General features: G+C 42.5%; 1 long non-coding RNA gene across 1 annotated transcript; it reads right to left on the bottom strand.

The window, feature by feature from the left end:
• Nucleotides 1-8,129: 8,129 nt before the first annotated feature.
• Nucleotides 8,130-12,641, bottom strand: LOC140000314 (uncharacterized). The gene is made up of 2 exons (XR_011805482.1): nucleotides 12,015-12,641; nucleotides 8,130-8,904 (listed from the first exon to the last, which is right to left on the bottom strand). It is a non-coding gene; the product is annotated as an uncharacterized lncRNA (long non-coding RNA).
• Nucleotides 12,642-15,836: the final 3,195 nt, after the last annotated feature.

Genomic DNA, 15,836 nt, shown 5'->3' with positions numbered 1-15,836 from the left:
TCAAAAATATCCCCCAAAAGAACAGGATCACCACCAAAACGAAAAAATTCCCCAAAAACCATAGATCCACGCCAAAAGCAGCCTAAACCTACCTGAAGTTCTCCAAAAACCACAATTTACACTTTTCCAACACGATGACCACAGAAAACCCAACGAAACCAAATGGAGACCCCAAAACACGTCAAAAAGAGCCCCAAAAAGAACAGGATCACGCCATAAACTGAAAAAAATTCCCCAAAAACCATAGATCCACCCCAAAAGCACCCTAAACCTCCGTGATGTTCTCCAAAAACCACAATTTACAATTTTTCACCATGGTGACCAACAAGAACCCAACTAAAACACAACGGAGACCCCAAAATACGTCATAAACACCCCAAAAAAGAACTGAATCAGAAGAAAAAAAAAAAAAACAGAAACAAAGAAATTCCCACGAAAACGATCCGAAACTCACCTGATCTTCTCCAAAACCCACAATCCACTCCCATTTATCTTTACGACCAACGAGAACCAAACGAAACCCAACGGAGTCCTCAAAACACGTCAAAAACACATCAAACAAGAAGAGGATCAAGCCCAACAACGAAAGAAAAACCCAAAAGCCATAGATCGACCCCAAAAGTCCCCCTAAACCTACCCGATGTTCTCCAAAACCCACAAGTTACACATTTCACCATGATGACCAACAAGAACCCAACTAAAACCCAACAGAGACCCCAAAACACGTCAAAAACACCCCAAACAAGAACTGCATAAGAAGAAAAAAAAACAGAAACTAAGAAATTCCCACGAAAACGATCCGAAACTCACCTGATCTTCTCCAAAACACACAATCCACTCCCCTTTACCTTAACGACCAGCGAAAACCTAACGAAACCCAATGGAGACACTAAAACACATATAAACACCCCAAACAAGAACAGGATCAAACCCAAAAACGAAAGAAAACCACAAAAGCCATAGATCCACCCCAAAAGTCCCCGTAAACCTTCCTGATGTTCTCCAAAACCCACAATTTACACTTTTTCACCATGGTGACCAACAGGAACCCAACTAAAACACAACGGAGACCCCAAAACACGTCAAAAAGAGCCCCAAAAAGAACAGGATCAACCCAGAAAAAAGAAGAAAACCCCAAATACCATGAATCCACACCTAATGTCCCCCTAAGCCTACCTGAAGTTCTCCAAAACCCACAATTTACACTTTTCCAACACGATGACCACGGAAAACCCAACGAAACCCAATGGAGACCAAAAACACATAAAAAACACCCAAAAAAAAACTGAATCAGAAGAAAAAACAACAAAAACTAAGAAATTCCCACGAAAACCACCCGAAACTCACCTGATCTTCTCTAAACCCCACAATCAACACCCCTTTATCTTTACGACCAACAAGAATCTAACAAAACCCAATGGAGACCCCAAAACACATAAAAAACACCCCAAACAAGAACAGGATCAAACCCAAAAAGGAAAGAAAACCCCAAAAGCCATAGATACACCCCAAAAGTCCCCCTAAACCTACCCGATGTTCTCCAAAACCCACAATTTACACTTTTTCACCATGATGACCAACAAGAACCCAACTAAAACACAACGGAGACCCCAAAACATGTCAAAAACACCCCAAACAAGAACTGAATCAGAAGAAAAAACAACAGAAACTAAGAAATTCCCACGAAAACCACCCGAAACTCACCTGATCTTCTCCAAAACACACAATCCACTCCCCTTTACCTTAACGACCAGCGAGAACCTAACGAAACCCAAAGGAGACACTAAAACACATATAAACACCCCAAACAAGAACAGGATGAAACCTAAAAACGAAAGAAAACCCCAAAAGCCATAGATCCACCCCAAAATTCCCCCTAAACCTACCCGATGTTCTCCAAAACACACAATTTACACTTTTTCACCATGATGACCAACATGAACCCATCTAAAACCCAACGGAGACCACAAAACACGTCAAAAACACCCCAAAAAGAACAGGATCAACCCAAAAAACAGAAGAAAACCCCAAATACCATGAATACATCCCTAAAGTCCCCCTAAGCCTACCTGATGTTCTCCAAAAACCACAATTTACACTTTTCCAACACGATGACCACGGAAAACCCAACGAAACCCAATGGAGACCCAAAAACACGTCAAAAACACCCAAACAAGAAATGAATCAGAAGAAAAAACAACAAAAACTAAGAAATTCCCACGAAAACCACCCGAAACTCACATGATCTTCTCCAAAACCCACAATCCACACCCATTTACTTTACGAAAATAGAGAACTCAACAAAACCCAACGGAGAACCCAAAACATGTCAAAAACAACCCAAACAAGAACAGGATCACTCCGAAAAAATGAAAGAAAACCCCAAAAGCCATAGATCCACCCCAAAAGTCCCCCTAAACCTTCCTGATGTTCTCCAAAACCCACAATTTACACTTTTTCACCATGGTGACCAACAAGAACCCAACTAAAACACAACGGAGACCCCAAAACACGTCATAAACACCCCAAACAAGAACTGAATCAGAAGAGAAAAAAACAGAAACTAAGAAATTCCCACGAAAACGATCCGAAACTCACCTGATCTTCTCCAAAACCCACAATCCACACCCCTTTAACTTAACGACCAGCGAGAACATAACGAAACCCAATGGAGACACTAAAACACATATAAACACCCCAAACAAGAACAGGATCAAACCCAAAAACGAAAAAAAAACCCAAAAGCCATAGATCCACAACAAAAGTCGACCTAAACCTACCCGATGTTCTCCAAAACCCACAAGTTACACTTTTTCACCATGATGACCAACAAGAACCCAACTAAAACACAACGAAGACCCCAAAACACGTCAAAAACACCCCAAACAAGAACTGAATCAGAAGAAAAAACAACAAAAACTAAGAAATTCCCATGAAAACCACCCGAAACTCACCTGATCTTCTCCAAAACCCACAATCCACACCCATTTACCTTACGAAAATCGAGAACTCAACAAAACCCAACGGAGACCCCAAAACATGTCAAAAACATCCCAAAAAAGAACAGGATCACTCCGAAAAAATGAAAGAAAACCCCAAAAGCCATAGATCCACCCCAAAAGTCCCCGTAAACCTACCCGATGTTCTCCAAAACCCACAATTTACTCTTTTTCACAATGATGACCAACATGAACCCAACTAAAACCCAACGGAGACCCCAAAACACGTCAAAAAGAGCCCCAAAAAGAACAGGATCAACCCAAAAAAGAGAAGAAAACCCCAAATACCATGAATCCACCCCTAAAGTCCCCCTAAGCCTACCTGATGTTCTCCAAAAACCACAATTTACAATTTTCCAACACGATGACCAACATGAACCCAACTAAAACCCAACAGAGACCCCAAAACACGTCAAAAACACCCCAAACAAGAACTGAATCAGAAGAAAAAAAAAACAGAAACTAAGAAATTCCCACGAAAACCACCCGAAACTGACCTGATCTTCTCCAAAACACACAATCCAATCCCCTTTACCTTAACGACCAGCGAGAACCTAACGAAACCCAATGGAGACACTAAAACACATATAAACACCCCAAACAAGAACAGGATCAAACCCAAAAACGAAAGAAAACCACAAAAGCCATAGATCCACCCCAAAATTCCCCATAAACCTTCCTGATATTCTCCAAAACCCACAATTTACACTTTTTCACCATGGTGACCAACAGGAACCCAACTAAAACACAACGGAGACCCCAAAACACGTCAAAAAGAGCCCCAAAAAGAACAGGATCAACCCAAAAAGCAGAAGAAAACCCCAAATACCATGAATCCACCCCTAAAGTCCCCCTAAGACTACCTGAAGTTCTCCAAAACCCACAATTTACACTTTTCCAACACGATGACCACGGAAAACCCAACGAAACCCAATGGAGACCCAAAAACACGTCAAAAAAACCCAAACAAGAAATGAATCAGAATAAAAAACAACAAAAACTAAGAAATTCCCACGAAAAACACCCGAAACTCACCTGATTTTCTCCAAAACCCACAATCCACACCCCTTTACCTTAACGACCAGCGAGAACCTAACGAAACCCAATGGAGACACTAAAACACATATAAACACCACAAACAAGAACAGGATCAAACCCAAAAACGAAAGAAAACCCCAAAAGCCATAGATCCACACCAAAAGTCGACCTAAACCTACCTGATGTTCTCCAAAACACACAATTTACACTTTTTCACCATGATGACAACAAGAACCCAACTAAAACACAACGGAGACCCCAAAACACGTCAAAAACACCCCAAACAAGAACTGAATCAGAAGAAAAAACAACAAAAACTAAGAAATTCCCATGAAAACCACCCGAAACTCACCTGATCTTCTCCAAAACACACAATCCACACCCATTTACCTTACGAAAATCGAGAACTCAACAAAACCCAACGGAGACCCCAAAACATGTCAAAAACATCCCAAACAAGAACAGGATCACTCCGAAAAAATGAAAGAAAACCCCAAAAGCCATAGATCCACCCCAAAAGTCCCCCTAAACCTTCCTGATGTTCTCCAAAACCCACAATTTACAATTTTTCACCATGGTGACCAACAAGAACCCAACTAAAACACAACGGAGACCCCAAAACACATCATAAACACCCCAAACAAGAACTGAATCAGAAGAGAAAAAAACAGAAACTAAGAAATTCCCACGAAAACGATCCGAAACTCACCTGATCTTCTCCAAAACCCACAATCCACACCCCTTTACCTTAACGACCAGCGAGAACCTAACGAAACCCAATGGAGACACTAAAACACATATAAACACCCCAAACAAGAACAGGATCAAACCCAAAAACGAAAGAAAACCCCAAAAGCTATAGATCCACACCAAAAGTCCACCTAAACCTACCCGATGTTCTCCAAAACCCACAAGTTACACTTTTTCACCATGATGACAACAAGAACCCAACTAAAACACAACGGAGACCCTAAAACACGTCAAAAACACCCCAAACAAGAACTGAATCAGAAGAAAAAACAACAAAAACTAAGAAATTCCCACGAAAACCACCCGAAACTCACCTGATCTTCTCCAAAACCCACAATCCACACCCATTTACATTACGAAAATCGAGAACTCAACAAAACCCAACGGAGACCCCAAAACATGTCAAAAACATCCCAAACAAGAACAGGATCACTCCGAAAAAATGAAAGAAAACCCCAAAAGCCATAGATCCACCCCAAAAGTCCCCCTAAACCTTCCTGATGTTCTCCAAAACCCACAATTTACACTTTTTCACCATGGTGACCAACAAGAACCCAACTAAAACCCAACGGAGACCCCAAAACACGTCATAAACACCCCAAACAAGAACTGAATCAGAAGAGAAAAAAACAGAAACTAAGAAATTCCCACGAAAACGATCCGAAACTCACCTGATCTTCTCCAAAACCCACAATCCACACCCCTTTACCTTAACGACCAGCGAGAACCTAACGAAACCCAATGGAGACACTAAAACACATATAAACACCCCAAACAAGAACAGGATCAAACCCAAAAACGAAAAAAAAACCCAAAAGCCATAGATCCACCCCAAAATTCCCCGTAAACCTTCCTGATATTCTCCAAAACCCACAATTTACACTTTTTCACCATGGTGACCAACAGGAACCCAACTAAAACACAACGGAGACCCCAAAACACGTCAAAAAGAGCCCCAAAAAGAACAGGATCAACCCAAAAAGCAGAAGAAAACCCCAAATACCATGAATCCACCCCTAAAGTCCCCCTAAGCCTACCCGATGTTCTCCAAAACCCACAAGTTACACTTTTTCACCATGATGACAACAAGAACCCAACTAAAACACAACGAAGACCCCAAAACACGTCAAAAACACCCCAAACAAGAACTGAATCAGAAGAAAAAACAACAAAAACTAAGAAATTCCCACGAAAAACACCCGAAACTCACCTGATCTTCTCCAAAACCCACAATCCACACCCATTTACTTTACGAAAATCGAGAACTCAACAAAACCCAACGGAGACCACAAAACATGTCAAAAACATCCCAAACAAGAACAGGATCACTCCGAAAAAATGAAAGAAAACCCCAAAAGCCATAGATACACCCCAAAAGTCCCCCTAAACCTACCCGATGTTCTCCAAAACCCACAATTTACACTTTTTCACCATGATGACCAACAAGAACCCAACTAAAACACAACAGAGACCCCAAAACACGTCAAAAACACCCCAAACAAGAACTGAATCAGAAGAAAAAACAACAGAAACTAAGAAATTCCCACGAAAACCACCCGAAACTCACCTGATCTTCTCCAAAACCCACAATCCACTCCCCTTTACCTTAACGACCAGCGAGAACCTAAGGAAACCCAATGGAGACACTAAAACACATATAAACACCCCAAACAAGAACTGAATCAGAAGAGAAAAAAACAGAAACTAAGAAATTCCCACGAAAAAGATCCGAAACTCACCTGATCTTCTCCAAAACCCACAATCCACTCCCCTTTACCTTAACGACCAGCGAGAACCTAAGGAAACCCAATGGAGACACTAAAACACATATAAACACCCCAAACAAGAACTGAATCAGAAGAGAAAAAAACAGAAACTAAGAAATTCCCACGAAAAAGATCCGAAACTCACCTGATCTTCTCCAAAACCCACAATCCACTCCCCTTTACCTTAACGACCAGCGAGAACCTAACGAAACCCAATGGAGACACTAAAACACATATAAACACCCCAAACAAGAACAGGATCAAACCCAAAAACGAAAGAAAACCCCAAAAGCCATAGATCCACACCAAAAGTCCCCCTAAACCTACCCGATGTTCTCCAAAACCCACAATCTACACTTTATCACCATGATGACCAACATGAACGCATCTAAAACCCAACGGAGACCCCAAAACACGTCAAAAAAACCCCAAAAAGAACAGGATCAACCCAAAAAACAGAAGAAAACCCCAAATACCATGAATCCATCCCTAAAGTCCCCCTAAGCCTACCTGATGTTCTCCAAAAACCACAATTTACAATTTTCCCACACGATGACCAACATGAACCCAACTAATACCCAACAGAGACCCCAAAACACGTCAAAAACACCCCAAACAAGAACTGCATCAGAAGAAAAAACAACAAAAACAAAGAAATTCCAACGAAAACCACCCGAAACTCACCTGATCTTCTCCAAAACCCACAATCCACTCCCCTTTACCTTTACGACCAACGAGAACCTAACAAAACCCAATGGAGACCCCAAAACACATCAAAAACACCCCAAAAAAGAACAGGATCAAACCCAAATACGAAAGAAAACCCCAAAAGCCATAGATACACCCCAAAAGTCCCCGTAAACCTACCTGATGTTCTCCAAAACCCACAATTTACACTTTTTCACCATGATGACCAACAAGAACCCAACTAAAACACAACGGAGACCCCAAAACACGTCAAAAACACCCCAAACAAGAACTGAATCAGAAGAAAAAAAAAAACAGAAACTAAGAAATTCCCACGAAAACGATCCGAAACTCACCTGATCTTCTCCAAAACCCACAATCAACTCCCATTTATATTTACGACTAACGAGAACCCAACGAAAACCCAATGGAGACCTCAAAACACGTCAGAAACACCCCAAACAAGAACAGGATCAAACCCAAAAACGAAAGAAAACCCCAAAAGCCATAGATCCACACCAAAAGTCCCCCTAAACCTACCCGATGTTCTCCAAAACCCACAATTTACACTTTTTCACAATTATGACCAAAATGAACCCAACTAAAACCCAACGGAGACCCCAAAACACGTCAAAAAGAGCCCCAAAAAGAACAGGATCAACCCAAAATAAAGAAGAAAACCCCAAATACCATGAATCCACCCCTAAATTCCCCCTAAGCCTACCTGATGTTCTCCAAAACCCACAATTTACACTTTTCCAACACGATGACCTCGGAAAACACAACGAAACCCAATGGAGACCCAAAAACACGTCAAAAACACCCAAACAAGAAATGAATCAGAAGAAAATGTTGCCGACGGAAGGAAGACCCAGCACATCAATATGAGTGAACAGTGAACTTCAACTTTAATGGATAGCTCAGTCGCCTTTTATCTAGTTTGAACATAATCAACTCATACATATTGCAGAAACTAAGCTCAGGATTGGTTAACACTTCCCGGGCTTTTCAGTCTGGTCCTCCTTCTTTTGGCTACTTGTCCCACCTTAGGGACTTTCCCGATGGCCCAAGGGCATCGTGTCCTTGAGCCTGATTGGCTCTCAGCCAGCGGTGTACGTGCCAAGGCTCATGTGAGTTGAGTACGGTGCTTCACCAGCCCATTGTCTCCCAACTGCTCAACATTCACATGTCCCGCCTCACTTAACGATTCCTCCACAATTCCCCCGTTTTTATTTTGCAGCAACTATAATCAATATAACTATAAGTAGAAAACGAAGTTCCTCTTTGACAAAGAAAAAACCATCCACCCATGTTCCCAAAAACAGATGTAAACCAACCTCCGAACCAACTATCTTTTACTACAATTTTTTGCGTATGATCCCTTAACCATTTCAAACATAATCAACTCATCAACGAAAGGATCAGACGCAGAAGCGAGGAATAGGCAAAATGAACTTTGTCCGGTTTGTTTTGCCCATGTGACCCACATATTGGTTTGAGGATCGATTTTGCTTAGGATGGCACTATTACGTCCAACCGTCATTGTCAAAGATAACGCAACCAGAATCCCTTGTGCCGTTAGATCAGCCATGGTTGCTGTTATTCGTACTTGATGACTTTTCTTCTGGCTGGTTTAACACATCGACTAGGAACCCAGGTTGGCCCTGTAGGGGAAGAGATACACACATAACCTCGCCCCATATAAATCACATCAGCAGGCCCCAGCCATTGTCCCGTTTTCATATCTTGGTACAGTACTCTCATAATACATTTATTATCATTTTCAGACTTAATGTAATGACATGTCGCGGGTGGTTCCTCATCATCTCCAAATACACACAAATGATTGAGAACAAATAAGGTTTTATCCACCCTCTCTCTAATATCTGTAATGTCTTTAAACTTTTCCAAGTACTGCTTAACTGTTCCATTAGCCCTTAATGAGTCTTTATCTTGGGCTTGTAAAATTTGGTGTTTCCAACCATGCTCATCCTTCCAAGTCACTGCAGCAGCTTGAGAACATTTTCCTGCGTCAGTGAAAACTGTCACTGCATTCTTAAGTGGGATAGAGGATCGTTTTGGCTTAGTTATCCATCCCTGGTTTTCCATCCATGTCAGAGCTGTTGATTGTAATGTTTTTGCTACTATAGTAGCGCCATCCTGTAGTAGTGCAGCTTGTAACTCTTCGGAGTTTTGTATATACCATTCCAAATCGCCTGGTTTCATGGGTAACCAGATAATATTTGGAGGAACCCCATCCACTTGCAATATTCGATTCCTCCCCTTCTTTACTAATTCTGCTAATGTTGCAATTTTTTCTTGAATTTTTCGTCGAGGTTGTAACGGAGGAGCTATCCATTCTAATACCACAGTTTCTCCTCCCTTCTCCCCCGTTTTTATTTTTTGCTGTGTTATGGCACCCATCAGGCATTTTGAGCCACATAGAACGGTAAGATCGAGTGGCTTATCAGATATACGTCGATGCGTGACACTCGTTGTGATCAAAGATGCGATTTGTTGTAGTATTTCTTGTTGTTTTTCTGATAGTGTCACTTTTGAAGCAGGATCAGTTCCTTTTAATAACGGCCGAAGGGGATTTAACAGTTCATTCGGAATCCCGACTACTGGCCTGATCCATTGTAAATCTCCCAGCAGTTTTTGAGCATCATTAAGAGTTTTGATATCTGATTGGATTGTAAGTTTTTGAGGCTGAATGGTGGAATCTGTAATTTTCCAACCCAAAAACTTCCAGGGACTTGTCTCCTGAACCTTTTCCGGTGCAAGTATGAGTCCCATTTGTTTTAAGGTCAGTGTTAAGTCATTTTTCTGTTGTAGACTTGATTCGAATGTAGGCCAATGCGGTGGCCAACTTTGCGCAATGATTATTGTCACATCTGCGCCAGTGTCCAACAATGCCTCAATTTGCAGTTTCTCATCCTTTAAACATACTGTGATTTTTTGTCGTGGTCTCTGCTGCATGCCAAGCGTTAATAACGCTATTTTTCCTGCGGAGCCAAATGCTCCGAGTCCTTGGTCCTTATTGACCATCGGTGGTAGAGATGCTGCAAGGTGTGGCAACGGAATTAATTGAGCTATCTTTGTATTCCGCGGCACATGCATTGGAGGAAACATTGCAGAAACTATAATCTGTATTCCCCCACAATAGTCTTTATCTGTAAGTCCAACCAATATTTGTAATCCATTCAAGGTAGCAGACGATCTTCCGATCAATAAAGCTCCCACAGGATCACCATTGACAGTAACTGGTCCCATAACTCCTGTTCCTACCCTGGTGGGTTTAGAGTCCAATAACGTTACATCTACTGCTGTTGCCAAATCCAAGCCGAGACTCCCTCTGGTGACTGGTCGGAGGTAAACGGTGTCGTTCCGGCCGCTGTGGTAAATGCCGCTTTTTGTGTCGTCGCGGGGCGGTCCTTCCTGCTGCTCTGGCCGTTTCCCGACGCACCATACCGACAGATGACACCACACTGATCTCGTTTTGCACTCTTGTTTCCTATGTCCGGTGATCCCACAGCGAAAACAACGCGGTTGCAGTGAAGACCCTCGGCCAGTAGGATGGCCTCCGGGCGTTTGCAAAGGAGCAAGGGCAGCGAATACTTGATTCTGCGATTGCTGTGCAGTCTCTCTGAATACCTGTGCCTGTTCTTTCATGCTATTCCTATAATATGGTCCGAGTCCCATCAATTCCTCCAACGTGACACCATACAACGGATCTCCAGGTGCCCTTATCACAGCTACTGCCTCTTGACAAGCACTTTGCCAATGCGCATTAAAAAGAAGCTGTTGATGTTGTGTTAGGATCAGCTTCATTATACCACGTATGTCCCCAGGGAGCAATATATTAGTTCCCCAAATATAATCTAACATTTGCCGAGTAGGTTCCCCCTTTAAACCAGAATCATTTACTGTAGATCGTAATTGAGTTAGTAGTTTCCAGTATAAATTTGTCATATTAACGGTCACATTCCCCTGTGCATCTGGTGGCGAGTATACTACCGGAAAAGCTTGTGTTAACTGTGCTGCCGTTTCATAATTTCCTTCACGCAGTGCCTCATTTGCTATTTGCCTCCATCGCTCCTTTTCAAGGCCAATAGGGCCTGGGTCAAAAGGCACGTTCAGGTCAACAGGGGGCGTAACAGCAAAGGCCTTCGATGGCTGCAGACCTTCTCCTCCCTGCGCCCCCGTTGTGAAGGGATTTATGTTTGATGGAAATGAGTTAGCACTGGTCCTTTCACTTGCTCCTTTCTCACTTTCTATTGGAGCAGTTGGAGCTGTTGGTAGTGAGAGCTCCTCTGCTACAGAGGACATTGTCACAGGCACCCCCGAAATTCCCGAGACCCCCTGTGTAATAGTAGAAGTTCTAACGGAAGGTGGCAACGGGCAATCTGTTCCTTCCATATTTATTTGCTGTGGATTAACATTACTAACCCTGCTTGGTGGTCCTAACCACTCTGTTGCAGCAGCGGCAACTCTTTGTTCATCTTTATGTGTGGCTAATGCATTAGCCACTACTCTCCATGGCCTCATCAAATCTCCCAGTAAACTTAACATCGTTCCTAACATCATCAAACAATTTATTTCCAAATTTACGTCACTCTGTTTGTTCAAAAACTGTATCAGGACTTGTAAAACAACCTTTAGCTAGCCCATATACTAATAACCCTGGCAAATCTTTTTCTACAATCTGTATCTAAAATGCTCTGCTTTTCTAAAAAGCATTTCAGCAAATAATACGCCGCTTATCTTTTCATACCTTTATATACGTCGATTGCAGCCTTTGCAAAGACCTCGGCGGCGCTTTTCCGGCGGGACCCTAAATAGGCTCATCCCGGGTGCGGGGACTCCCTTTCACCTTCGCGCGCACCTTCCCGGCGCGGGTGCGGGGATTCTTGTCCCTTCCACCTCCTGGGCTGCGTTGCAGGACCGGCTTCTCCTTTATTCCGTCCAACCGTGGCCGTGGATCACTGCCAGCAGTGTCCAAATCCTGTTCAGACTGGTCCCTGTTCGGGCGCCAATTTGTTGCCGACGGAAGGAAGACCCAGCACATCAATATGAGTGAACAGTGAACTTCAACTTTAATGGATAGCTCAGTCGCCTTTTATCTAGTTTGAACATAATCAACTCATACATATTGCAGAAACTAAGCTCAGGATTGGTTAACACTTCCCGGGCTTTTCAGTCTGGTCCTCCTTCTTTTGGCTACTTGTCCCACCTTAGGGACTTTCCCGATGGCCCAAGGGCATCGTGTCCTTGAGCCTGATTGGCTCTCAGCCAGCGGTGTACGTGCCAAGGCTCATGTGAGTTGAGTACGGTGCTTCACCAGCCCATTGTCTCCCAACTGCTCAACATTCACATGTCCCGCCTCACTTAACGATTCCTCCACAAGAAAAAACAACAAAAACTAAGAAATTCCCACGAAAACCACCCGAAACTCACCTGATCTTCTCCAAAACCCACAATCCACACCCATTTACTTTACGAAAATCGAGAACTCAACAAAACCCAACGGAGACCCCAAAACATGTCAAAAACATCCCAAACAAGAACAGGATCACTCCGAAAAAATGAAAGAAAACCCCAAAAGCCATAGATCCACCCCAAAAGTCCCCCTAAACCTTCCTGATGTTCTCCAAAACCCACAATTTACACTTTTTCACCATGGTGACCAACAAGAACCCAACTAAAACAAAACGGAGACCCCAAAACACGTCATAAACACCCCAAACAAGAACTGAATCAGAAGAGAAAAAAACAGAAACTAAGAAATTCCCACGAAAACGATCCGAAACTCACCTGATCTTCTCCAAAACCCACAATCCACACCCCTTTACCTTAACGACCAGCGAGAACCTAACGAAACCCAATGGAGACACTAAAACACATATAAACACCCCAAACAAGAACAGGATCAAACCCAAAAACGAAAGAAAACCCCAAAAGCCATAGATCCACACCAAAAGTCCACCTAAACCTACCCGATGTTCTCCAAAACCCACAAGTTACACTTTTTCACCATGATGACAACAAGAACCCAACTAAAACACAACGGAGACCCCAAAACACGTCAAAAACACCCCAAACAAGAACTGAATCAGAAGAAAAAACAACAAAAACTAAGAAATTCCCACGAAAAACACCCGAAACTCACCTGATCTTCTCCAAAACCCACAATCCACACCCATTTACCTTACGAAAATCGAGAACTCAACAAAACCCAACGGAGACCCCAAAACATGTCAAAAACATCTCAAACAAGAACAGGATCACTCCGAAAAAATGAAAGAAAACCCCAAAAGCCATAGATACACCCCTAAAGTCCCCGTAAACCTTCCTGATGTTCTCCAAAACCCACAATTTACACTTTTTCACCATGGTGACCAACAAGAACCCAACTAAAACACAACGGAGACCCCAAAACACGTCATAAACACCCCAAACAAGAACTGAATCAGAAGAGAAAAAAACAGAAACTAAGAAATTCCCACGAAAACGATCCGAAACTCACCTGATCTTCTCCAAAACCCACAATCCACTCCCCTTTACCTTAACGACCAGCGAGAACCTAACGAAACCCTATGGAGACACTAAAACCCATATAAACACCCCAAACAAGAACAGGATCAAACCCAAAAACGAATGAAAACCCCAAAAGCCATAGATCCACCCCAAAAGTCCCCGTAAACCTTCCTGATGTTCTCCAAAACCCACAATTTACACTTTTTCACCATGGTGACCAACAAGAACCCAACTAAAACACAACAGAGACCACAAAACACGTCAAAAAGAGCCCCAAAAAGAACAGGATCAACCCAGAAAACAGAAGAAAACCCCAAATACCATGAATCAACCCCTAAAGTCCCCCTAAGCCTACCTGAAGTTCTCCAAAACCCACAATTTACACTTTTCCAACACGATGACCACGGAAAACCCAACGAAACCCAATGGAGACCCAAAAACATGTCAAAAACACCCAAAAAAGAACTGAATCAGAAGAAAAAACAACAAAAACTAAGAAATTCCCACGAAAACCACCCGAAACTCACCTGATCTTCTCTAAAACCCACAATCAACTCCCCTTTACCTTTACGACCAACGAGAACCTAACAAAACCCAATGGAGACATTAAAACACATAAAAACCACCCCAAAAAAGAACAGGATCAAACCCAAAAACGAAAGAAAACCCCAAAAGCCATAGATACACCCCAAAAGTCCCCGTAAACCTACCCGATGTTCTCCAAAAACCACAATTTACACTTTTTCACCATGATGACCAACAAGAACCCAACTAAAACACAACGGAGACCCCAAAACACGTCAAAAACACCCCAAACAAGAACTGAATTAGAAGAAAAAAAAACAGAAACTAAGAAATTCCCACGAAAACCACCCGAAACTCACCTGATCTTCTCCAAAACCCACAATCCACTCCCATTTATACTTACGACTAACGAGAACCCAACGAAAACCCAAAGGAGACCTCAAAACACGTCAGAAACACCCCAAACAAGAACAGGATGAAACCTAAAAACGAAAGAAAACCCCAAAAGCCATAGATCCACCCCAAAATTCCCCCTAAACCTACCCGATGTTCTCCAAAACACACAATTTACACTTTTTCACCATGATGACCAACATGAACCCATCTAAAACCCAACGGAGACCACAAAACACGTCAAAAACACCCCAAAAAGAACAGGATCAACCCAAAAAACAGAAGAAAACCCCAAATACCATGAATCCATCCCTAAAGTCCCCCTAAGCCTACCTGATGTTCTCCAAAAAACACAATTTACACTTTTCCAACACAATGACCAACATGAACCCAACTAATACCCAACAGAGACCCCAAAACACGTCAAAAACACCCCAAACAAGAACTGCATAAGAAGAAAAAAAAAAACAGAAACTAAGAAATTCCCACGAAAACGATCCGAAACTCACCTGATCTTCTCCAAAACACACAATCCACTCCCATTTATATTTACAACTAACGAGAACCCAACGAAAACCCAACGGAGACGTCAAAACACGTCAGAAACACCCCAAACAAGAACAGGATCAAACCCAAAAAGGAAAGAAAACCCCAAAAGCCATAGATCCACCCCAAAAGTCCCCCTAAACCTTCCTGATGTTCTCCAAAACCCACAATTTACACTTTTTCACCATGGTGACCAACAAGAACCCAACTAAAACACAACGGAGACCCCAAAACACGTCATAAACACCCCAAACAAGAACTGAATCAGAAGAGAAAAAAACAGAAACTAAGAAATTCCCACGAAAACGATCCGAAACTCACCTGATCTTCTCCAAAACCCACAATCCACACCCCTTTACCTTAACGACCAGCGAGAACCTAACGAAACCCAATGGAGACACTAAAACACATATAAACACCCCAAACAAGAACAGGATCAAACCCAAAAACGAAAGAAAACCCCAAAAGCCATAGATCCACACCAAAAGTCCACCTAAACCTACCCGATGTTCTCCAAAACCCACAAGTTACACTTTTTCACCATGATGACAACAAGAACCCAACTAAAACACAACGGAGACCCCAAAACACGTCA

The sequence above is a fragment of the Anas platyrhynchos genome, chromosome 33 (assembly GCF_047663525.1).
Source record: "Anas platyrhynchos isolate ZD024472 breed Pekin duck chromosome 33, IASCAAS_PekinDuck_T2T, whole genome shotgun sequence".
Classification (NCBI taxonomy): domain Eukaryota; kingdom Metazoa; phylum Chordata; class Aves; order Anseriformes; family Anatidae; genus Anas; species Anas platyrhynchos.
This window is presented reverse-complemented; position numbering and strand designations above follow the sequence as displayed.